Source organism: Camelus dromedarius, chromosome 16 (genome assembly GCF_036321535.1).
Source record: "Camelus dromedarius isolate mCamDro1 chromosome 16, mCamDro1.pat, whole genome shotgun sequence".
NCBI classification, from domain to species: Eukaryota; Metazoa; Chordata; class Mammalia; order Artiodactyla; family Camelidae; genus Camelus; species Camelus dromedarius.
Window position 1 is genome coordinate 40,551,085 of NC_087451.1, and position 24,556 is coordinate 40,575,640.

General features: G+C 33.2%; 1 protein-coding gene across 10 annotated transcripts in view; it reads right to left on the reverse strand.

Moving 5' to 3' along the window:
- Positions 1-24,556, reverse strand: part of TANC2 (tetratricopeptide repeat, ankyrin repeat and coiled-coil containing 2) — a 304,309-nt gene that overhangs the window by 232,446 nt on the left and 47,307 nt on the right. Inside the window, exon 1 of one of the 10 annotated variants that reach the window (XM_064495694.1) lies at positions 8,790-9,020. The exons of the other annotated variants lie outside the window; for them this stretch is intronic. The gene's annotated coding sequence lies outside the window, so the exon portion shown is untranslated. Of the gene's footprint in view, positions 1-8,789; positions 9,021-24,556 lie in introns of those variants that run through there. 10 annotated transcript variants of the gene reach the window in all.

Genomic DNA, 24,556 nt, shown 5'->3' on the forward strand with positions numbered 1-24,556 from the left:
TTGTTTCCAAATTTACCTCTCTAATCTGGACCTCATCCATGAACTAACTCCTACCCTACTTTGAATATCAAATAGACATCTTAAGATTTAACATGTCTTAATGTTCCTCCATAAACCTGTTCCTCTCACAATCTTCCTCATCTCTAAACAGGATCTCCTCTCTTTTAGTTGCTCAAGTCAAAACCCTTGGGAGTCATCCTTAACCTCTCTTTTTCTCTCGTACTGCACAAACAATAAATCCTGTCAGCCATACATTCATAACATATCAAAACTATTTCTCACCCTCTGCTACTCACCTCATGCTGCTACGGTGGTTTCCCTCACCAAGATTTAAACACTCCAAGAATGTACCCATATCAAGGCCCCTGCCTGGAATACTTTTCTCTCAGACATCACTATGGTTTGTTTCTTCACCTCCTTCAGGTAGGTACCTAAATGTCCCCTCAATGATGCCTTCCTTCCCTCACCATCCCTACCTAAAATTGGGCCCTCACACACAACGTATTTACATAGATATACTTTTTTCTCTCTCTTCTCTGCTTCATTTTTCTCCTTAGTAGTTAACGCTAGCATAGTCTACATTTTACTTGGTCATGTTCTCCACTAGAATGTAAGTTTCATGAGTGTAAATAATTTTGTATTCACTGTTCCATCCCCTATGCCTAGAACAGTACCTGATACATTATAGGTGCTCAAAAAAATAGCTCCTCAATTAATTAATTTACAAGAGTGAAATGACTAGAAGAATGAATTTCTGGATTCCTTAGAATTTGTAATTTGGGAATTTCCTTGGATTGAGTATAATATCATTAACGAAGATAGAGAATAAAAAATCGGGGATTAGGAAGGAGAAATAATAAGCCACTCTAAGGAGTCAATTAAAATCTGATTTAATCTTAACCTCTATTTAGCATCTCATCAATTTCTAGATCTAGAACTAGATGGAGGGAAACACGAACACCCAGAAATGAAATTATTTAACCCCTTGGGGTTTTTTTTTTTTTTTTTTGAAAACCAAGTAAGTCATTCTCAAACAAGAGTTCTGTAATGATTCTCAATTCTCAACTCAAATACTTACGTTTTACTTTAAAATCCATTATTCTACTAGGGAGCTCCTTATTCATCTACTTGTATGAAAACTGGAAAGGTCCATCTATATAACAACTGTCTTTTGAAATCTCTACTTCAATGTCTCAAATATACTTCAAACTCAAAATATCCAAACATGAAAATCTAACCTTCCCCTCACCCCTTCAAACCTGATTCTATCAGACAGGGCTCCTCATCTCAATAAATTCATCACAAATATTCTTGATTTTCCTTCTTAAATGTCTCTTGAATCCATCCTCCTGTCTCCATCTCCAACCTGCACCCATTCCTGTATACATTTTCTTCTAAATGTACCACAAAGCAGCAAAGTAATCATTTAGAAATGCAAATCTCATAGTTATCCCATTTAATGTTTAAATGCTTAAATGATCTCCTATCAGAAGAGATTAAAATTCTTAACATGATCTATAAAGTTCTACTTTTCCAGCTTCATTTCTAATTAGTCCTCCCTTTGTTTCCCTAATGTTGACTTTCTTTCAGTTTCTGATCTCTACTCTCAGGATGGCTAGAGCAGAAACCTGAGAAATAACTACTATATACTTGGGGAGTCAGGATAAAATGGTCTTCACCCAAAATTCCTGCCTTCATACACGAGGTAAGGTATGAAACTTACTTCATACATAAGTAAGTTTCAAATACACTAATAACAGAATTTTTATTGTATGTCATATAGTTAACAATAAAATAAACCCTTATAAATATTTTTCTTATTCCCTAAAAAGATAGCTACTGACAGACAAAAAATCAAATCTCCCCTCCCCACTTCATCCCCAAGGCACAGCATCTTTTTGTTTTGACTCATAAGTATGTTTAAATGTATTGACACTCACCAAAAAACCAAAGTAAAAAAAAATCCCCAAATCATATATTATCTAAATATGCTTCAATTTTTTTCAAATAAATTATTCTTTATCTTATGTGCCTAAACAGAACTTTGTTGTTACTGGTTTATATTTATATGTAAATATGTTTTTCTAAGTACTTAACATAATACCATGCACTTTTTACTGTATTATTTGACTGTAATAATGATGGCAATGAAAATTAAGATTCAAGATCAAAATGCTTTAAGGAAAAAATGCTATTAAAGCTAACAACATGACCTTGATATACAAAATATACAAAATGCAGAAACATATTTCTTTCCCTAAACTTGTCAATAAGGTTCTTACTACAGTATTACCATTTTGTATTTGTTCTCCAAGAGACTAGGAAACATGAATACAATGATGAAGCAACTGAATAACAGAAATCATTAGGATCAAGTAAAATATAGAAATATGTAATTAAAGAATAAGGAAAGAACCGAAAAAAGAACCAGAAAACAGACTCATATGTAAATAAGGAAACTCTAGATATGAGAAAACAGCACTGTAAAATACAAGAAAGGAAAGGCTACTCAACAACAAGATGGGAAAACTGCCTTTCTCCATCTGAGAAAAAAATAATTAGATCCCTTTCTCATACTATAATCCCATCACCAAAAATTAATGGGAAAAAAAATCAATATGTACTAGAAATCTGAGATGGAAAAACAACTTTAATCATTTTAGGAAAATATATTTGCAATCGCTAAGGAAACTTTTCTGAAACAAAGTAGGGGAGGGAAAGAATGATAAATATGAATAAATTAAAAATTTAAACTTCTATTCAATAGGAGTCTGGAGTTTTAATCTTATAACCAAAAGCAACGTTTTAAGACAGAATAAAGACTGAGAGAAAATATTTGCAGTGAATGTCCCAGACTAAAGATCAACCTAAGGGTCTATGAACTTCTGCAAAAAGAATAAATATTTTAGGCTTTATAGACCATATTTTCTCTATTCCAGAAACAGACTCATAGATACAGAAAACAAAACTGGTTACCAGAGGGGAAAGGGGCTGGGTGGAGGGATAAACTGGGAGTTTGGGATTTGCAGATACTAACTACCACATATAAAACTTATTAACAGCAAGGTCATACTGTATAGCATAGGGAGCTATATTCAACACCTAGCAATACCTTATAATGAAAAAGAATATGAAAAGGAACATGTATAATTGAATCACTATGCTATACACCAGAAATTAACACAACATTGTAAACAGACTATATTTCAATTAAAAAAAAAAGAAAGAAAAAAGTTCTCTGTCGCAACTACTCAACTCTGCCACTGTAGCACAAAATCAGCCTTGACGGTGTGAGTGTAGCTCATAATAAAACTTTATTTACTGACACTTGAATTTGAATTTCATATAATTTTCACATTTTGTGACATTTTATTCCTCTTTTTTTTTTTCCTGAATCATTTAAAATAAAAACTATCCACACAAAAACAGGCGGTGGGCTGGATCTGACCCATGGACTATTTGCTGAACCCTGTTAAGAATATATAAAGAATATTCACAAATCAGTAAGAAAAAGATAGATAATCCAAGAGAAAATGCATGAAGCCTATGAGGAGGCTTTTAACAAAAGAAGAAATCTGAAAGACCAATAAATCCGTGAAAGGATATTTGGCCTCACTGGAAAATAGGGAAACAGAAATTAAGTCAGTAGGATACTACATTTCATCTACCAGAATGGGGAAAATGAAGAAGTCTGACCATATGAATGTTGGCAAGGATATGGCAAAACAGGAACTCTCAAACACTTCTGAGAAGAGTATAAATTGGTGCAGTGACTTGAGAGAGAAATTATCAAGTAAAAGTGAAAATGCAAATGCCTACATTCTGGCAAATCCACTTCTAGGTATAGCCCCTGGGTATGTGTGTAAGGATATTCACTGCAATATTATTTGCAATAACACCAAACACACACTAAAATAAACTCAAATTTATATTAGGAGAGAAATGGATGAAAGAAATATGCTCATAAAACTGAATACTACACATGAAAGAAATAAACCAAGTCCATATACACCAACAAGAGCAAAGTAAGCAAGATGCAGAATTACGCAGAGAGAATACCATCACTTAGTAAATTTTAAAACACACACACTATACTAAACTAAAAACTGTTCACAGATACAATTACATTGCAATTTTTCATCTCCCATAAAGGAGATTCAGACATCAATTTATTTTTCTTTTACCAAATTCTAATCTGTCTGTATGAGTCTGTATATAATCTACCTATATGTTGTAACAGCAATGAGAACTAGTGAAAAGCCATGCTACACTTTATTTTGAAAGTTACAGGAATTTACATTTATGAAAATTTATTCTTACAGCAAAACAGAGAATGGTCCAAAGGGTACTAAGACTGAAGACACAGTAATTTAAGTGAGAAAAGAGGAAATCCTAAAATAAAGAAGTGAGAATGAAAAAGGAAAGGAGAAGACAAAATTGAGAAATATTCAAAGTTTTAATCAACTGGGCTTGATGACTGATTAGCTGTTGGCAGTCATTTTGGGGAGTGCAGAAAGCTTCAAGTATTTTCCAACTGCTTCCTGAATATACTTGCTCTGGCTTTTAAATAGCTTTTAGAACTGACATCTACATTAGCTGATGACGATAATGGGCCATCAGCTATAGCTAAGTGATAGAAAAAACATTTGAGAAAACAAAATATCAGTTAGAGCAATTTTGAAAGAGATGTTGCGGAAAGGCTTTTTTCTCTGCTCTGCAGTTTCTGCCAGAGCATATAAATACAATGTGTGCTCCTGCCGGCTAAGGATACTGTTGAATACTAACATATCTTAATCTTCAGTTACTGAAGGAAGAGATGATGAAAGAGTTTGAGATCACATAAGCACACATGCTGGTTCCAACATTTACTGTAGGACTTTGGTCAAGTCCTTTAACTTCTTTTTCTCTGCCTCTGTTTCTTCATCTTTCTGCTAAATGAGTAAAATAAAATAACAGAATGTATCCCATAGGTTGTGAAAATTAAATGAATCTAATTATGTGTGTATTTATGTATGTATGTATATCTTTGTACACACACACAAAGTGTTTGCTGTTATTTTTCATTCATCAGTTACTAGGCACCCACTAAGTGCTGGGGCACTGTACTGTGTGTTGGAGAAGTGGGGATGACAAATTTACACTGTTTGCCCTCTTACAGTACACAGCCATTACACTGTGAGACAGATACATGAGCTAACGTGCTGTCTTCACCCTAAGTAATTAACAATTCCTGAAGCTAATTCTCAATCTATCCAAGACTATCAATAATTTTAATGTCATTTAATCTTTTGACAATTGCTAAAAATCAATGGAAACGGCTTATGGTTACACAGAGAAAAATCTTTACTAATATCCAAATCTATGGACGTTGCCATTTTCTAAACTATATTTTCATTCTTATCTCAAAATTTTTACATTATTCCATTTCTTCTAGCCTTCTAAAAGATTCTAATCTAAAAGATTTCTAAATAAATAAATCTAATGTTAATCTAAAAGATTAATGAAGTTCCTAGAAACTTATCTCTAAATTTCCCCCCATTCTATGAATGTATTCATTTTCTATTTCGTTTATTCTGTAAAATCATAAATAATACCCTCAGAAACTACCTGGATCTTAGAATTATAAAGACAATGATGGTTAAATGAATATTAACAAGAATTTTTTATTGCTTAGCTGAAAACGAATTATTCCCTATTTATAGCGTAAAATCTTTTGCTTTTATGCTATCATAGAACATTTGTACATTTCTTTAATAAAATGATGTTTCTTTATCGTCAAAAGCATCTAGTACAATAGTCATTCCCTCATCAACTTACTCTGCAACGTGCTCCTTCCACAAAAGATATCTTAATTGCATCCGGCTCTCTATCGCAAATTTACAGTACTAATCCTTGCCAGCCATTTTGTTTTCAGCTTGTAACACTAGCAGCCAGCTAGCTTCAGCCTGACTCTATTAGCATATCGGATAATTTACAAAACAAGCACAGAAATGGAACTAAAAGATATAGCTGGCCTGTATCAAAATATAATACATTAGAAATACTCTTTAAATAGGCTTTTCTACAATGCCTCTCCACTTCTTTTCAATATAATAATTGAAATTAATAATTATTTTCTTAATTTATATGTACTTTCCTGCTCACAGTAATGTTTCCTTCCCCTAGATCCTATAAATGAGGTTGACGTATTACTGTTTAAATACAAGACTTTTCAAATTTTAACAGAATAAACTACAAGTGTATTTTAAATATTCTTTGTAAAACGACAAAGGGGTTGAATATTTGGTACTGTAATTTACAACTATACTCCAGCAAGCCACCTAGTCAAGAATAACAAATACTTAAAAGCTAACATATATTGCTCTCACATCTCAAGGGTGTTTCTAAGAGCCAACAGACAGCAAACAATTCTTCACCTGTTTTGACTTGCAATAGCCTGCTGTTTGAATGTCAATAACAATGTGCCCTCACCAAGCATCACTAAAGTCTTAGACGACAAATTATCTAATGCAATTTTAATATGATGGGAAAGGGTAGGGCCAAAGAGTTTCTATTAGTGTCCTGTTGTTCTTTAGAACTCTTTTCCATCACATCCTTCCCCCTCCCCCAGTAAGTCCCACTCATCCATATTTAATAAATGTTCTGAAATTATATTATTCATTAACCCATTCTATCACTTAACATAAAACTCCTTTTAGAAAGAGACCCTTCTAGCTTATTAAATAATAGTATTGAGAATTTTTGTTAACTTAATAGAATATAATACTCCCTTGAAGTACCAATAAGCACAGCAAAAAAAAAAAAAAAGAGAGAGAGAGAGAGAGGCTGAAGGGGGAAGAAAACCTTCAAGGAAATAAAATGCTCAAGGATAAGGATTACCAAAGTGTTATAACTACTTCATTTTCTCTTCCAAACTCCTCCCTGTCTCCAAGGCATTTTTATGTTTTTACTGTGCTCCTAACTAACCATCCAGGCTGCTGTAGAAGCCTCTCGTTAGAATGGATTTCAAGACTGCTGTGTCTTGTGAGGAACCAATCAGATTTCTTTGTTTCATCTGCAACATTCCATCAGGGTTATATAACATTTTAGATACATGAGACATTCTAATAATTTAGTATATTTTAATTTATAGTTAGCTTTCTATTGTCACTAAATTCAGCACATAAAAATCCCATATTATTCCTCTGTGTTATTCAATAATACCAAAGGAATATAGTACAGATGAAAGCGTTATTTTTTTCTTTTAGGAGAGAAGATAGAGTGAATTAGCTTTGTCTAAAAGAAAGAGTTTTAGAAAATATAAAAATATGAGCACTCCGCAGACTAGTAAGGTTAATGCTGATTCTTCTTATTTCTGTCTACAGTAAAGTGGATGAGGTAATTCAACACAGTAGCAAACAGTCATACAGTTGGTAATTCTTATCACAAACAACATGTCATTCATAGAGAATAAAACATTACAGATTTTAAACTCAGGCTTAATCATTTGCAAATTTTTTAAAGCACAGAAAAATTAGGTTTTTAAAATGCTTTAACAAATATTTTCTCAAACAAGAAAATCTGAACTCTAAATGTCATAGCCCAATTTAAAATCCACAATACCAGTCAAAAAATAGTATACCAGCAGCACGGTTACCTACAGTATCAGAATACTTGCAGTACACTTGTACTAGAACTACACAAATATTCATTCTCTCTCTTCTCTCTCTGCTAGAGATAATGCTGCATAACTTAAATGCTGCTCTTCTGTGCTATTAATATAACAACTCAGATATTCAAGAACAAATTCAGCTGGAACGTGTGAATCTAGTCTTTTCTTTCTTTTTACAACTCAAAGGCATCCCACATATGATGGTTACAAATCAGCACAGGATTAAAATAGTGCCCGAATGCATAAAAAAGCTGACTCTGTTGGGTGTGGCTTAAGTAAATATATCTTGTCTCAACTGGACAGCTTCTCAGAAACATGCAGCCACCGAGACCCAAAACCTATGAGTACATAAGTAAAGTGCTTCCGGGAGTGGGTGGGAAACTAAACCTCTATGTTTTTTTCTATGCTTGATGTTCAGTTGTTTCTATACTGTACTTCTAAAATGACAGTGCCTTCAGTCAATGCTGAGTGTTGCTCAAGAAACCAAGGACAGAAATTTTACTTGTCCTACTTCCTCTCCTTATTTTATACTGTCTACAACATGGCCGTTCTTACTAACATTTTGCTTTCTTTCATAAAAGAGGTAATCATTTAAATCATGACTATGTGCAATGCGAACTCACACTGCATTACAGTCATCAATAAAATATGAAGTGCCAACTCCAGTATTCATTCTACTTATTTTCCATCTCACCAGAGAATGCTCTACTAATGCTCTCTACTCTTACAAAATGAACAATATAAGGAAAGAGACATTGCTAGGAGCTGCGACAAATGTGCAACAGAAAATATAAAAACCTCTAAGTATTTACTTTTTAAAAAATCTGGTATTAATAAGAAAAAACCCTTCATGTATATGTATATATTTATATGTATATACACACACACATTACACATATTTAGTACAAATATAAATCTGTTTATAAGCTACCATGCATGCATTTATTAATGCTACACATACAATATACCTGAAACCTCTATATAGAGAGGGCATGCAGATTTCAGAACTATACGTTTTCATTCCTAAGTGGCCATAATCAAATATTAAAACAGCTCAGGATATCTGGCATTCTGAACTATATCTAAGCTTTTAATCCTGTTAAACAATTTTCTCTGCTATTCAGTATAGCAAACCCACCTTTGGATCATATTGACGGTTATTTTTTTCCCATGCCCTCTACGTGCTGCACCATTTTGTTTGTCTTCTGGACAGTGGAGAAATCGGCAGAACAGCAGTGAAGGAGTGTACTGGAGTCAGCAGAGGCAGTGCCAGCCTCCTACTGCAGTCTGTATATTGAACGCACTCAAACCCACAGGTGCCTACGTAAAATCCTCCAGCTGCAGCCTGCAACTTAATGTTTCCTTCAGCAGCAGATCTGTATGCTACTTTCACTTTGTTTTAACCCAATAAATGATCAGGATACACAACAGTATGCATCTTTTAAAAATGAATTTTACACAAAATACTTATACAGACATTATCTCTATTCAGTAGCCAAAAATGAGTGACTTTTTAAATCAGAGGGAAAACCACCAAATCATGAAGATTCAGAAGGATAACCACCAAAAAAAAAAATATATTTCTAACATTTTATAAATCCTAAATTGATCATTTAACTTTTTCAAGAAAGTATATCAAAAAGTAACACATTTTCTTAAATAGTTTAGAAAAAATTTTTCACATGCCATTTAAGTGTATCATGTGTAAGTGCATAAAGAGGCCTGCCTCTAACCATATCTTTCTGTCATAAATAATCCACTGATAAGAATACAGAACTTAAAAGGAAAACTGAACCTAAGTAAACCATTATCCAAACACTGACAGATGAAACAAAAAACAAGAGACCCACAATCCTTTCACATAAACTCCAAATGTATATACTCTTACTCTACTAGAATAACAGAATTTAAAAACTGAGAGAAACCTTAAAGATGACAAATAAATCTAACTCTTTAATTTTTCAGATCAACAAATTAAGAACCAGAGAGGTTAACCCTAAAGTATCTTTTCCAAGGTCACATAGCCAGTCACTAGTAAAATTTGGATTTCTAAACACATCTTTTAATAAAAAGCAGTACTGAAACTCACCTAAGATTAAACAGTAACCCAAATATTCCTATAACTATTAATTAAAGTTTGTGGTTAAAAAACTTTTACAACAGGAAATCTCCACACCCAGATGGTTTCACAGGTGAATTCTACCAAACATTTAAAGAAACAACAATTACAAACAATCTCATTCAGAAAGAAGAAGGAAATACTCCCAACTTATTTTATGAGGACAAAATTATTTTGATATCAAAGCAGACTAAAGCATTACAAAAAAGAAAAAATACACCGACATCCCTCATGAACACAGAAATCCTCAACAAAATATTAGCAAATCAAATCCAGTAACGTATTTTTTAAAAACCCACACACACTATGATCAAGAGGGGTTTATCCTGGGACTGCTAATAAGCTAGTTAATATTTTTAAATCACCCAACATAATCCATCATATTAATGATTCAAAGAAGAAAAATCACATGATCATATCATTTGATAAGGAAAAAGCATTTAACAAAATGCAATATCTATTTATGACAAAAACTAGAAAACTAGGAATGGAAGAGAATTTCCTCAACTTGATAAAGAACAGCTACAAGAAACCTATAGCTAATATAATTCGTGGTCAAAGACTAAATGCTTACCCCCTAAGATCAGGAACAAGGCAAGAACACCCACTCTCACCCACCAGCATACCAGAAATACTCATCAATGCATACAGACTGGAAAGGAAGAAAAAACTGTTCCTATTCTTAGAAGACATTATTTTCCACATAAAAAATTCAAACAAATCTACCAAAAACAAACCAACTCCCCCCACCCCAAAAACACCTCTTAAAACTAAGAATTAAGTTTAGGAAAGGTCACAGCACAAAGTCAAAAAACTGTGTTTCAAAATTATTTATTTATTTATACTTTTATATATTTAGCAATGTACAATTAGAAACCAAAATTTTAAACACAATACTACTAATAATAGCTTGAAGAAAAGGAAAGAAACTGCTATAAATCTAACAAAACAAATACAGGATCTATATGCTCGAACTGCAAAGTGTTGATGAAAGACATCAAGTAAGACATCAATAAACATTTGTTCATGGACTGGAAGACCTGATATGGAAATATTCCCATTCTACTCCAACTGATCCATAGACAATGCAATTCTAACCAATATCCCAGAAGATATTTTCATAGCTATAGATTCTAAAATGTATACAGAAAAGTAAAGGGATCTAAAATATCTAAAACAAGTTTGAAAGAGAACAAAGTTGCAGGAATTACACTACCCTGTTTTTAGACTTACTATTAAGTTACGATAATCAAGACACTGTGATATCTGGCAAATAGAAACAGATCAGTAGGACAGGACAGACAGTGCAGAAATCTCCCCAACAAATATAGTCAATTGATTTGTGACAATGGTGCAAAAGCAATTCAAAGGGGAAATGATAATCTTATCAACAATGGAGTTGAAACAGTTGCATATCCAGATGCAAAAAACAAACATACTTTAACCTCAGACATAAAAATAATTCAAAATGGATCATGTATCTAAATATAAAACTATAAAATAGGAGAAATCTTTATGACCTGGGTTAGACAGTTTTTAATTATGATACAAAAACCATGATCCATTTTTTAAAAAAGATTAACTGAACTTCATCAAAATTTAAAACTCTGTTCTGCAAAAATCGCTGTTATGAGAATAAACAAAACAAGCAAATCACATATCCAACAAAGGACCTGTTTCTAGCATATACAATGAACTCTCAAAACTCAATAGTAAGACAACAAACAACCTAATTAAAAATTGGGCAAAAGATCTGAACAGATACTTCACCATAGAGGATTTATAAAAGGCAAAATAAGCACATGAAAGATGTTCAACATCATTCACCATAGAGAACTGCAAATTAAAAATCACAATGAGACAAGAGTATGCATTTAATAGAACGACTAAAATTAAATATATATACATATATATGTGTGTATATATATATAAAATAGACAATATTGAGTGCTAGCAAGGATGTGAAACAACTGAAACTCTCATACATAGCTGCTGGGAATGAACATAGCATAGCCACTCTGAAAAACAGCATGGCAGAGTCTTCTTATAAAGTTAAACATACACCAACAATCCCAATCCTAGGCACTGACCCTAGAGAAATGAAAACTTACATTCACACAGAAACAAGTCTATGAATGTTTATAGTGGCTCTATTCATAATTGCCAAAAATGGGAAACAACCCAAATGTTCTTCAGAGGGTGAATGAATAAACAAACTGTGATACAGCCATACAATGGCATACTACTCAGCAATTAAAAAAGAACTATTGCTGGACCAACAACTTGGATGAATCTCAAAGGCATTACGATAAATGAAAGAATCCAGTCTTAAAAGGCTGTATTATTCCATTTTCCACTAAGTGACATTCTTTTTTTAAAAAAAATTTACAGAGATAGAGAATAAATAGCTCATTAGTTTCCAGGATTAGGGGTGATGGAACGGTGTGAGCAGAAAGGGATATCATAATACCACCTGTACCATCGTGTATCCTAATTGTGGTCGCAGCTATACACATCTATGTGTTAAAATTCATTGAATGGCACACCCCACACACACACAAAGTAAATTTTACCTTATGATAAGTTTTTAAAACTTCAACCACTACTAAATGGTTCTAAGATCTCTACCCTCTCCTCTGAGAGCTTAATCCAAATATCTAACTTCCCCTGGTTATCCCATCATCATCTCAAACTATTGCTACCTCTAAAACTGAATTCATTACATTTCCCCTCAAACCTCAAATGAATGGCACTCACAATTCACCAAATCACCCAAGCCAGAAACATGGGCTTCATCCTTGAATAAGTTCTATGAGTTACTATCTAAGACAGTAACTTGATCTATAGGACTGCTTTATCTCCAGCGGCTCTAACTGCATCCAGCACATAGCAAGCGCTCAGTAAATATTTTTGTTGAGTGAATGAATAAGTAAGACTACGGCTCTTCCTTCATTTGACCCACACCCAGTCAAGCTCAGTTGATTCTTTCTTGACATCTCTTCATCCCCACTGCCACCCTCTTATTTTAAGCTCTTATCATCTCTCACCGGATGCTGCTACAATTGTTCCTAAAGGTGGCACACACACATTCTTTCTAGGAACTGCTTTTTACCAACCCTCATTTCATCTCCTAATTGTCAAGCTCTCTCACAACTTCATGCCCTTATGTTGGCTGTATCCCCTGCCTGAAACTTACCTTTCCCCATTTCTCAAACTGGCTAACTACTGTTTAGGTTCAATGATAGTCACTACCTCCTCCAAGAATTATTCTATCTCCCTCCAGTTTGAGATGGAATCCTTCCTCTGTACTCCAATAGTATGCTATGCAGATCTTTATCCCAATACTTCTCCCACTATATTTTAATAGTATTGGATTACTTGCACTGTGGAGTATAATCGAATAGGGACTGTGTCTTATATCCCTAAATAAACTGTATGTCTCAGTACTTTACTTGGCCATAGTAGGTGCTCACTATATAATCAGGGGTGAAAAGACAGAAAGCAAAGAGAGAGGAAGGAAAGAAGCATCTAAATAGTCTCTAATAGTACTGTAGCCTCAGATTATGAAGTGATTGGAAGGTTAGCAGAATTAAGATTTATTAGCAGTCTGGTCATCAGTCTCTTAAGAAGGGAACAAAAAGAATGGCAAAGCAACACAATATTCTGAGTAAAGAAATGGCTGCATTAACCAACTAGTATATGAAATATATGAATAATATCAGAGGTAGTGGAATAAGGCATGAGGTCAATTTTTAGTGCAAAAAAGTAAAGACAGGCATTATTTTGAAAAAAATAATTTTTTTATTCAATGCTGTCTTTCTCTCACTGAACATCTCCCTTTCAAGCAGCCAAGTCTTTTGCAGTTAGGTGACAGCAAAAAAGCAGACAAATCTGTTTCAAATATTTGTGTTTGAAAAACCTGGTCCCTTACAGACACAAAGAGGATTCACATCATTTAAAATAATATTCATGAAAAAAAATAAAGTAAGAGCAGATCTCCCATTCCCCTCCTACTCCAGACTAGAACTCCCCTAACCAAGAACAATCATAGAAATCTATCTTCTGAGACGATTGGCTCGTTAGTTCCCCAGGCAAGGTGTCTCATACAGTAAAATCCTATAGTTCAGAGCCTAGTCCTCAGCTTTGTAGGTCAGAAACCAAGTCTTTAAAGACTTTCAATGTAGATAAAACTCAAAGAGATTGATTCATGGCATAACAGCTCTATACCACCAGCAAACTTCATAGCAAAATATTAGTAGTATTAACAAATGTAAGGAGGTCCTGTCTTTCCTATTTTGGGACAAATACAGGCTTGTCTTTCTAACTGCTGGTATGGGAAACACTGCTAGTTTTAAAAATAAACAAACAAAACCCATAACTAGGTTATAGTAAAACAAAGTGCTAGACTCCTCTGGTTGCCTACCCAATCCCTTCTTTCATACTAATAGAATCCTGATTTTATTTTTGGTTATTTGCTTCAAGAGAGACTGGTTCTCTCGCTAGCCTCAGAGCCAAACCTTAATTAGTAAATGAATCTTGAGAATACCAGTTGCAATTCCATTAATTGGTATTAAGAAAGGTTATGTGCTATAATTTGGCCAATGAGATGGGAAGTGAATGGGAGAGGGAGAGATGTGGCTTTCAGGAAAGTTTTTCTTAATCTTAAAGATGGACCCAAGAAAGGACCAGTTGTTCTACCAGTCTCTGAGTAACTGTGTGGGTACACAAGTTAAAGGTAAGGCAGTCCTCTTGCATCTACGTAAGGACAAATCTGAGAAGAATAAACAATATACTAAAAATGCCAGAGCACAAAGAGGGGGCTGGGGAAATGGGTCCTTGGTGATGCTACTGAGCTTCAGAATTAACTTACCTTTAATCACCATATCACCGAAATTCTTCATTATGTAAACTTATATATCCCCTTCATATCTCAGTCATTCTAACTTGGATCTTTGGTAATTCTAACCATTTAACTGCTACAATAGCAAATAAAAGTGACCAGGGAAAAGACTATAGGATCTAATCAAATTTAAATTTTAACATAAAACTCATTTCCTCTAGAAATCTCAAATTTAATAAATCTAGGGCAGAATTGCTGAGTTTAGATGTTAAAATCTTTTACTTAGCAGTTTAAATACCCTGCAATGGCTTACTTGTGGCTTTAAGGATATAATCTGAACTCTGGCATGGCATACAAAACACTGTATTAACTGATGAGTGATTAACTGTCTATTCTTTTTAGCAACTTTCTAACTCAACCTATGTTCCAGGAATAGAGAATTCACTGGTAAATGCTACTTTCTCTACGTGGACCCCTAACACATATCTATCCTTGAAAGTTCAACTTGCATTCTCTTCCTCCCTGCCTATTCCCCAGCTGTTGTCACCATTGGTTTAAGATTCTCTCTTGTCTCTCATTTTGAGTTGCCTGAGAGTAGTAACTGTCTCCATAATGTATCATAATGAATGATACACAATAAGCACTTAAAAAAAAAAAATCTTTGTGGAGTGATTTTTAATGAACCACGTTTAGAGGTAGTCATAAGTTCCTTCCATTACAGTATTGGATGATGCAGATTTGTAAAATATATCCATCATCACAAGTTCCATCAAATAGCACTAAAGGGTCACTAAGTTATTTTTAAATGATTCAAAGCTAGTTTTATCTGATTTTTTTAAATAGCAAAATGTAAGATAAAATAATGTCATGAGTTTTTAAGAAAATTCATGCCATGTAACAAATATTAATATGGACCAAGGAAACAAAATAGATAAGAGATATCTCTGCTCCCAATAACATGCTTGATAGACTACTACCTAAACGCTTTAAAATAACCATAAATGATATTTACCAAGTTTTTTCCTAACCAAAACCATAGGCTCCCTAAAACATCTTTGGTGAGCAAAAAGGAAATCCTCCCACAATTTTCAAACATTACACATATTTTGCATTAATGTAGATTAAATAATAAATGAGTATGATTTTGATTAAAGTGTTTAATATAGTGCAAAAAACGTAAGAGTCAATTAATGTATGCTGAATCTAAATCAACTATATGCAGAGATGAACAGTATTTTTCCAAGTTTTGTATCTTTATATATATATACCACAGATTCATCTGAGGATAGTAAAACTATTTTGTACAGAAATAAAATTAGTATCATAGCTATAAATTATCATATATCTTTTCATTAATATTACTTCATTGAAATAGCCTATTGGTTACATGAAATAATTTTATAAAAGATATTTTATTTGAAATTTGCTGCATCATGCAGTTACCATGCAAGGCTCTCAGTCTCATTCTAATAGTAAGGATGACATTTTCAATATTACCTGCTCCTTCAGTTTACTGAAAGTAAAAGATTAATGATGGTTTAGGAGAAAAAAATTAAATAAAACCCAGCTTTTTCATCCTTGGTTTAAAAACAGGACCAGCTTACTTTCATTTTGGTAAGGCATTAAAGATCCCTTTGTAATGCCTCTAAAAATTAGGATTCTTAATGGCAAGATACTTAGGGATGAATAAAAGAAAATCATGACTCCAGGTCAGAATACTTTGAATCTAGAAAAAAGTAAGTAAACCTATTTTCTCTAGGAAATCAAATAAAGCTTAAAATATAAGAAATCTTTGAAAACATGGCAGGGGATGCAGAACCTGTTTTTAAGATTAAATTTTTGGTTATTGAGTTTCTTAAAAGACATACAAGTTGTGCAAGGTGCTTTCCATTTGTAAAAATACATTCTAGAGGTCCTTGAGGACCTGTCTATGAATGCTACACCAAAACAATTTTTAAAAGATACTTTTTTCCTTTTAGCATCTCACTCATTTCTTCGCTCTACTGTTAGCTTTTTACCATCATGGGTACATGCATGTATTTTTATTAAAATTCTCATATATTACAAGCAGAAGTAAGCATGATTATATTAAATAGCATGGGGAGGCCATGTGGCATAGAATATCATAAATTTGCAAAAACACAAATCTGTAAGTTTTCTTTATTTGAAATATAAAGTTTTCTAAGAAAACAAAAAGCTAGACATATTCAGATGAAAAATCTGACAGTGTTAAAATAATTTATAATTTTAACTTGGTGACAGCATTATTATATATCAAAATATGCTTATAAAAATAAAGCATTAAAAAGAAAATTATATATTTAACTCACTAATTAGATCAAATTTTAAGTAAAAAATTAGAATCTACTTCCTAAATATTTTTCTTCATTGCGTACCCTCAGATATAAGAATGCAGGATTCTAAGTGGCATATCTGACATACATTTGGATTTTTAAAGTAACTGATCTGCAAGAACAGTGTGCAAATTAAACCAGTTTAAATAACTTAACCTTTTAAAAAATACATTGTTTAAAATATATAAGATTGGATTAATAATCAAAGACATTTTTATCAGGGGAACTTCAATCAGTATTAAGAAATCACTATTTTAAATTTCAAGCACCTTGTACAAGTTGAGGATAGGCAGAAACTAAATAGAAGAATGAAAATTTACTTCCTTTAAATCACAAAGAACTAGTCACAAAAGGACTTGTGCTGACAGCATAAACCCTACATAGCTTCCTCTGGCTTCCTTCTTCATCCATCAACAAGGATGGAAACAGTAAACTATGAAAGTACCAAACTGTGAAAGCAGGCAATAATGGAAATGAATCTTTAGGATGAAATATGGCAATGCAGTAGTAAAAAGTCTTATGATATCAAACTGTCCTAAGTCCAGAGGAAGCATAATCCCAGAGGAAGCATAATCCCAGAGGAAGCATAATCCCAAAAGAAGCTCAAATAAGACTAAATTAGAAAGGAACACAGAAGAACAGAAATAAACTATGGAGTTAAATAAACTACATTTGAAAGCAAAATTTACTGCAAAGGGTATCTCTGGGTAGTTAATCATTCAATATGTGATCACTGTGTACCTAGTATGAGCCTGGAATAATGCAATGTCACCAGTTAGCCAGTTTCTCTATCTGGAAATTTCACAAAAAATTACTTCCTCTTTCTTTTCCTTTCTGAGGCACTCTAATAACCAAATCCTTTCTACTCTATCTCAAAGATGTCTTTCTTGAGTATCTGCTTTATTCCTACTGCCACTTCTTTAGGCTTTTCATCATCTTTAACTAGTATCTCCTCATTGCAGTCCATTTTATATACTGATGCCAGAGTTACTCTTCCTTAAAACTTTATTCATTCTTAAAACAAATATCACTAACTGCCTACTATGTGCCAGGCAGGTGCTAAGGATACAGCAGTAGAAAAGAGAATGAATTTGTCACAAAACTTGTATTCTAGTAGGAAGGACAGATAATAAAACAACAACAACAACAACAACAACAAAAAATAACCCAAGATGGATAATAAGATAGATAGTGATAACTGCAACACAGACAAAATATAAAAGGTGAAACAAAATTAAAGAAGGGGTTAGAGTCTTAAATCTGGTAGCCAGGAATGACCTCAATTAGAAGGAGACTTCTGAATAGTTTCCAGTGAAGTAAGGGAGCTAACATTCCAGGCAAAGGGAACAACAAGTATAAAACTCCTAAGGCAGGAGAAGGCTAGTATGACTGAAATGATGTGTACAAGAACAAGAGGTACAGCTACAGGAAATGAAGTCAAAGGTAATCAGGAAGAGATCTTATAGAATTATGGAAGGACACAGGCTTCTAATCAACTTATGGCAGTTTCTAAACACTGTACTGAGCACCTCATTGTTGAAATTTCTCACTATGTCCTTCACTATTTGTCAATCCCTTCTTCCTTGCCAACCCTCTTGCCCATCCCCATTTGCCTATCCCCAAATACTCTACCTGAAGCATATAAGAATGGAGAAGACACCCACAACTAGAAGGGAGGCGTTATCTAACTTAATTTCTCCAATTCTAATCTTCGTATTTGCCACTCTAGTTGAGAATCCCTAACATTTTCAGTAAATATTACAGGAATGTATGGGCAGAAAAATGACTGAGACCAATATTCTACTGCATTAAAAATATATTTTATTTTTATTTTAAAATTTTATTTAAATAATCAGCTCATATAAGTCAACATCAAAAAACACACAACCTGATTAAAAAATGGGTAGAAGAATTTAAGATCTGCTAAAAACTGACTTGCTACTTCAAAGAAAAGACATTTAGTGTTCAGATCTCAGTTTAGACTTAATTCCATTACTAACAGTCTCATTTATTCAGTGCCAGATGAGATGATTGTCCTGATCAAAAGGGTACAAAAAATACAAAGTATTAAGAAGACTGACTTGGATAAAGTAGAAAGTTTTCTGAGTAAGAGTTGTAGGTAATAAGGCTAGAGAAGTTGGGTAAGGTCAGGTGCCAAGCAAAGAATTTTCTAATTATGAAAATTAATATGGCAGCAGGATGAGAGTAAGGCAGATGACAGTGAGTCAGAGAAAATAGTATATTTATCCATTCACTCAAAAATTTGTAGTGATCTACTGATTTCCAGGCACTATTCCAAATGCTGGGAATAATATAGTTAGTGAACTTGTAGGACCTAACATTTATAAAGGAACACAAACAAAAATCAAAACCATGCAAAGTAAAATACCTCAAAGAGTGATGTGTACAATAAGAATAGAAAGGGTAACTGGATGCAGTTTGAATGTGGTAGGGGCTGAGAAGCAAGACCAGTGAGGGGATTAAGAAGAAAAAAATGGTGAGTGTTAACAAAGGCTTCATAAGCTTAGTGAAAGACTTTAAACTTCATTCTAAAACCTACTGAAATCTACTGTAGAGTTCTAAGATTTGGGTTGATACAATCTGATGAAGTTTAAGATCACTTTGGTCATTTAACTAAGTCAAAGCAGTAGGAAGACTAGTCTGCCACAGGCAAGTACCTGTGAAACTAATGCAGTATTGTAATCAACTATACTTCAATTAAAATATATTAAATAAATTAAAAAACAGAATGACAAGTAAACGAAAAAAACAGAAATCAGCAAAATTTTTAACAACTGTGTGAAATGGCTTGACAGCAAATTAACAGGGGCAACCAAATTTCTCCATAATGGGCCAAACAGTAAATATTTCAGTCTCTTTCCCAACTACAGAATTTTGCTCTTGCAGCATGAAAGCAGACACGGACAATACATAAACAAATGAGAGATATGGCTGTGCCCAAACAAAATTCTATTTACAAAAACAGGTGGTAGGCCAGATTTAGCCTGGAGGCCACAATTTGTCAACTCCTGGTATAGGAAGTGAAGAAACCCCAAATTCAAAGCTAGTTCTCCCTACCCACTGATTCTCCACAAAAGAAGTTCAGGGTGGCAACAATCTGGGGGACTGGAAGCTTGACAATAATGTTGAGCAAGATCTCATAAAGAGATGGTACTTAGACCCCAGAGTTCTGCTAACAGGAGAGGTCTAATGTACACATAGAACAGACCTCAACCTAGACCTCCAAAACACATGTGAACTGAGACAAACCAGACTGCAGCCTAGCCCTTATCCACTCCAACCCTCCATCAAAGCCAAGAGATCAGACCCTCAGTCACAGCTGCCTTCCATAGGAAAAGGTTTTCTCTCTCTAGGGAAAAATGTTATTTTCTTTAGCCTCTGTAGTTCTTTTAAGCACAATGTCTGGTAAACAACAGAAAAATGTGAGATGTGTGAAGAAGCAAAGTAATTAACAGAAACAGATGCACATATTACCTAAATGTTGGACTTAACAGAGACCATCAGCTATTAAACTATTATTTTTAGCTATTATATGTAAGTTAAGAAAAAGGTTAAAAACAGATGAAGAGACTGAAAACTTCAACAGAGAAATGGACCATCTTTAAAAGAATCAAATGAACGTTCTATAAAGAAAAACACTACCTAAATTAAGAATTAACTGACTGGGCTTAAAAGCTGACTGGACTCAGCATGAAAGTATCAATAAACCTGAAGAAAGGCCAACATAAATTAACTATAGGGAAAAAAAATTACTAAAAAACAAAGAAAAAGAACACAGTTTGAGGTGCATTAGGTAGCAGACAACAATCTAATATACAAACTAAAGTTTTAAAACACAGATGAAAAAAGGAAACAAGAAACACTTTAAGAAATAACAGCTAAGGTTTTCCACAACTGATGAAAGACCTCAACATACAGACAGACTTAAGAAGCTCACCAAAATCCAAACAAGATAATTGAAAGAAAAGTATATCATAGCTAAATGCTAATACTCAAGATAAAGAAAAAAATTTTTTAAGGAACCAGACTAAATTAAGCTAATAAATAGGTCACATTCCATTCTAAGGAAAAAGCAATGAGAATGACTACTGACTTCTCATCAATTAAAAACGTAACAGAATAACACCTTTAGAATATTGAAAGAAAAAAACTGCCAATCTAGGATTTTATACCCAGGGGAAATATTCTTCAAAAATGAAAGTAAAATTAAAACATTACGAGAAAATAAAAGCTGAGATAATTTATTGTCAGCAACCTACACTTGAAGAAGTGCAAAAAGAAAACAAAAGGAAAGGAAAGGAAAGGAAAGGAAAGGAAAGGAAAGGAAAGGAAAGGAAAGGAAAGGAAAGGAAAGGAAAGGAAAGGAAAGGAAAGGAAAGGAAAGGAGTGCAAAGGAAGTTCTGCAGGGTAAAAAAAATTATCTCTGGTAAAATATCATTTTACAAGAAGGAATGAATACTACTAGAAAAAGGCAACATATGGGTCAAGTGTTCTAAAAAAACACTTAAGAATGTTTTAAAGACTAATGACTACTTAAAGCAACAGAAATGCATTGTGGGATTATATACTATAGTGGGAGTAAAATATAAGACAACAAAGAGTAGGATATAAATAGAGTTAAATATCCTAAGGGACTTACAATGCTCACAAAGTAGTAAAATAAAAATTCAAGTTAAACCATAAAAAGTTAAAGATGCATATGGTAATCCCTTACATAATTTCTATTTAAAAATCCAAGGTATAGCTAAAAGGACACAAAAACAGAATTTAAAATATTTCATAAATTCTAAAGAAGACAAGGAGCATGGAAAGAAGAAAAAGGAACACATGGAATGCAACAGAAACAAAGAGCAACAGAGAAACTTAACTAAATTGTATCAACAGTTGTATAGTCCATGTAAGTGTACTAAATATACCATTTAAAAGTAGAAAATCAGACTGGATTTAACAACAACAACAAGGCAAAACTACATATTTATGAGAGATACACCTTAAATACAAAATCCAGATAGATTTAAGGCAAAAATTTTGGAACCTCAAGTAAGCAAAATATTAACATTACAGGAGCTAAAAAATCAGTAAAGTTTACTTAATAAATGTAGCAAACTTCGCCCTATCAAGAGAAAATACATATAAAATCTGATCAAAATACAGCGCCATTCCCCTCCACTACCACCAAAAAAAAAAAATCACAATGCTTTATAACAAGGGTTGGCAAATTTTTTCTCACAAGGCCAGATCATAAATATTTCAGAACTGTGGGCTGTATGGTCTCTATCACAAATGGGCATGGAATCCAAAAAAAAGAAAAAGAAAAAGGAAAAAGAGGACACTGATGAACTCATCTACAAGAGACTCACAGACATAGTAAACAATCTTACGGTTACTGGGAGAAGGGATAAATTTGGGAGTCTGAGATTTGCAAATGTTAACCACTATACATAAAAATAGATCAAAAAAACAAATTTCTTCTGTATAGCCCAGGGAACTATATTCAGTATCTTGTAATAACCTTTAATGAAAAAGAATATGAAAACAAGTATATGTACATATATGCATGACTGGGACATTATGCTATACATCACCAACTGACACACTGTAGCTGACTATAATAAAAAAAAAAGAACAAATGTGTGTGGCTATGTTACTATAAAATCAGACTATGTGAGAAGTTAGTAATGAGACTTCTATATGTCAATATTTACGGAACACAGCAAAAGATGTATCATAGAAAAATTCATAATGTAAATGAGAAGAAAAATAAAAATAAAATTAGTAAATCCAAGAGTAAGCCTCATACAATGCTAAGAGAAAATAAAAAAACATTCAGCATTAGAAGAAACTGAATTAAACTCAAATGAACACAACATGTATAACTTTATGCAAATAAATTTAAAAATCTCAATGAAATGGACATTTTCCAGGAAAATAATAAATTATCCAAATTGCCTAAAGGAAACCGAATTAGATCACTTGACAATAAAATAGAAAATACTCAGCACAGGGAACTATATTAAATATCTTGCAATAATCTTTAATGAAAAAGAATATGAAAACGAATATATGCATGTATATGCATGACTGGGACATTATGCTATACATCAGAAACTGGCACATTGTAACTGACTGTACTTCAATTAAAAAAAATTTTTTTTTAAAGAAAACACTGTCAAAAAATGACTCAAAAAAAAACCCCAAGAAGCTCATGCTAGCCATTTTTATGTCTGAGTTAACTAAACTTTCAAAAAATAAATAATTTATATGACACACGAAGCACAGTAAAAGATGAAATCATGACAATTCAACTTGTGAAGGTAGTTTAGCAAAACTTTAAATTCCAAAAAAATAGGATGAAAATAAGACTGGAATTAGAGGTGAAAACATGAGAGCATGTGTATGTGTCTATCTGATGAGAAAGTGCTGTTTGTTTAATTGCTAAATTACTACAAACATCTGAAATATAAATAAAACCAGTCAAATCAGATCTGTTTCAAAATGCAGTTTCAAGGTTCTTACCACTTTTTTTGAGCCTCTAGTCGCATTCATTTTCACATGCCACTGTCCTCTACCACCAAATCAGAATCCTCTTTTATACAGCCATACTCTGTCACTTCCCCTAATGGCTTTTCACCTCAAGTTCTATGACAGCTTATCTTAATTGGCAAGGACAAATGAACCTCATAAAGAGTAAATATCTCAATTGACAAACACAAATTGGACAAACTGATGGGCAGAGAACAGAAAGAGACAGTAATCAATAAAAATATGACAGTTTGGGTTTTATTACAAAAGACATAGCTCTATAATTTAAAAAAATCCTTTCCTCCTATTCAATAGGAGTATATTTTCTAATCAAATTTGTTAGAACAGGTTACAGAAAAGGTAAAAACACTTGAAGAGCTTATGTTGTAATTTCCTGGTTTATTAGTGAAATAAAACTTACTATCTCTGGAAGGAAAAAGATATTTTCACAGTATAAATATATTTATATGAATACTATTGTACATATTTCTTTATAGTTTATAACAAACATTCACTATTCAGAGAGCAATAAAGATTTTAATTAATTTCAAAGCGCAACTAGGGGATGAGGCAGGGAAAGTGGGGGGAACATCAGTAATAAATGCTTCTAACAAAGTGCCCTATTTCCACAGATGATCTGATTTTTGTTCATGAGGTGGGTGGTTAAAGAGAAATTAACTTGAACTCAAATATCAAGCAGCCAATACACTACCCAGTACTTAGTGATTAATGAATAAACATGTATTGACAGAAATTAAATCATGATCTATAAAAGTAAAATGATAAACTGGGCTTCATCAATATTAAAAACACTGCTCTACAAAACACCCTGTTAAGGGGATAGAAAAACAATCAATAGACTGGGAGAAAATATTTGCAAACCACTTATCTGACAAAGGCTAGAATATATAAAGAACTCTCAGAACTGAACACGCACACATACAAATAATCCAAGTAGAAGATAGTCAAAGGACGTGAAGAGCTATTTCTCCAAAGAAGACCATGCAAAAGGCAAATAAGCGCATGAAAAGCCACTCAATATCATTTAG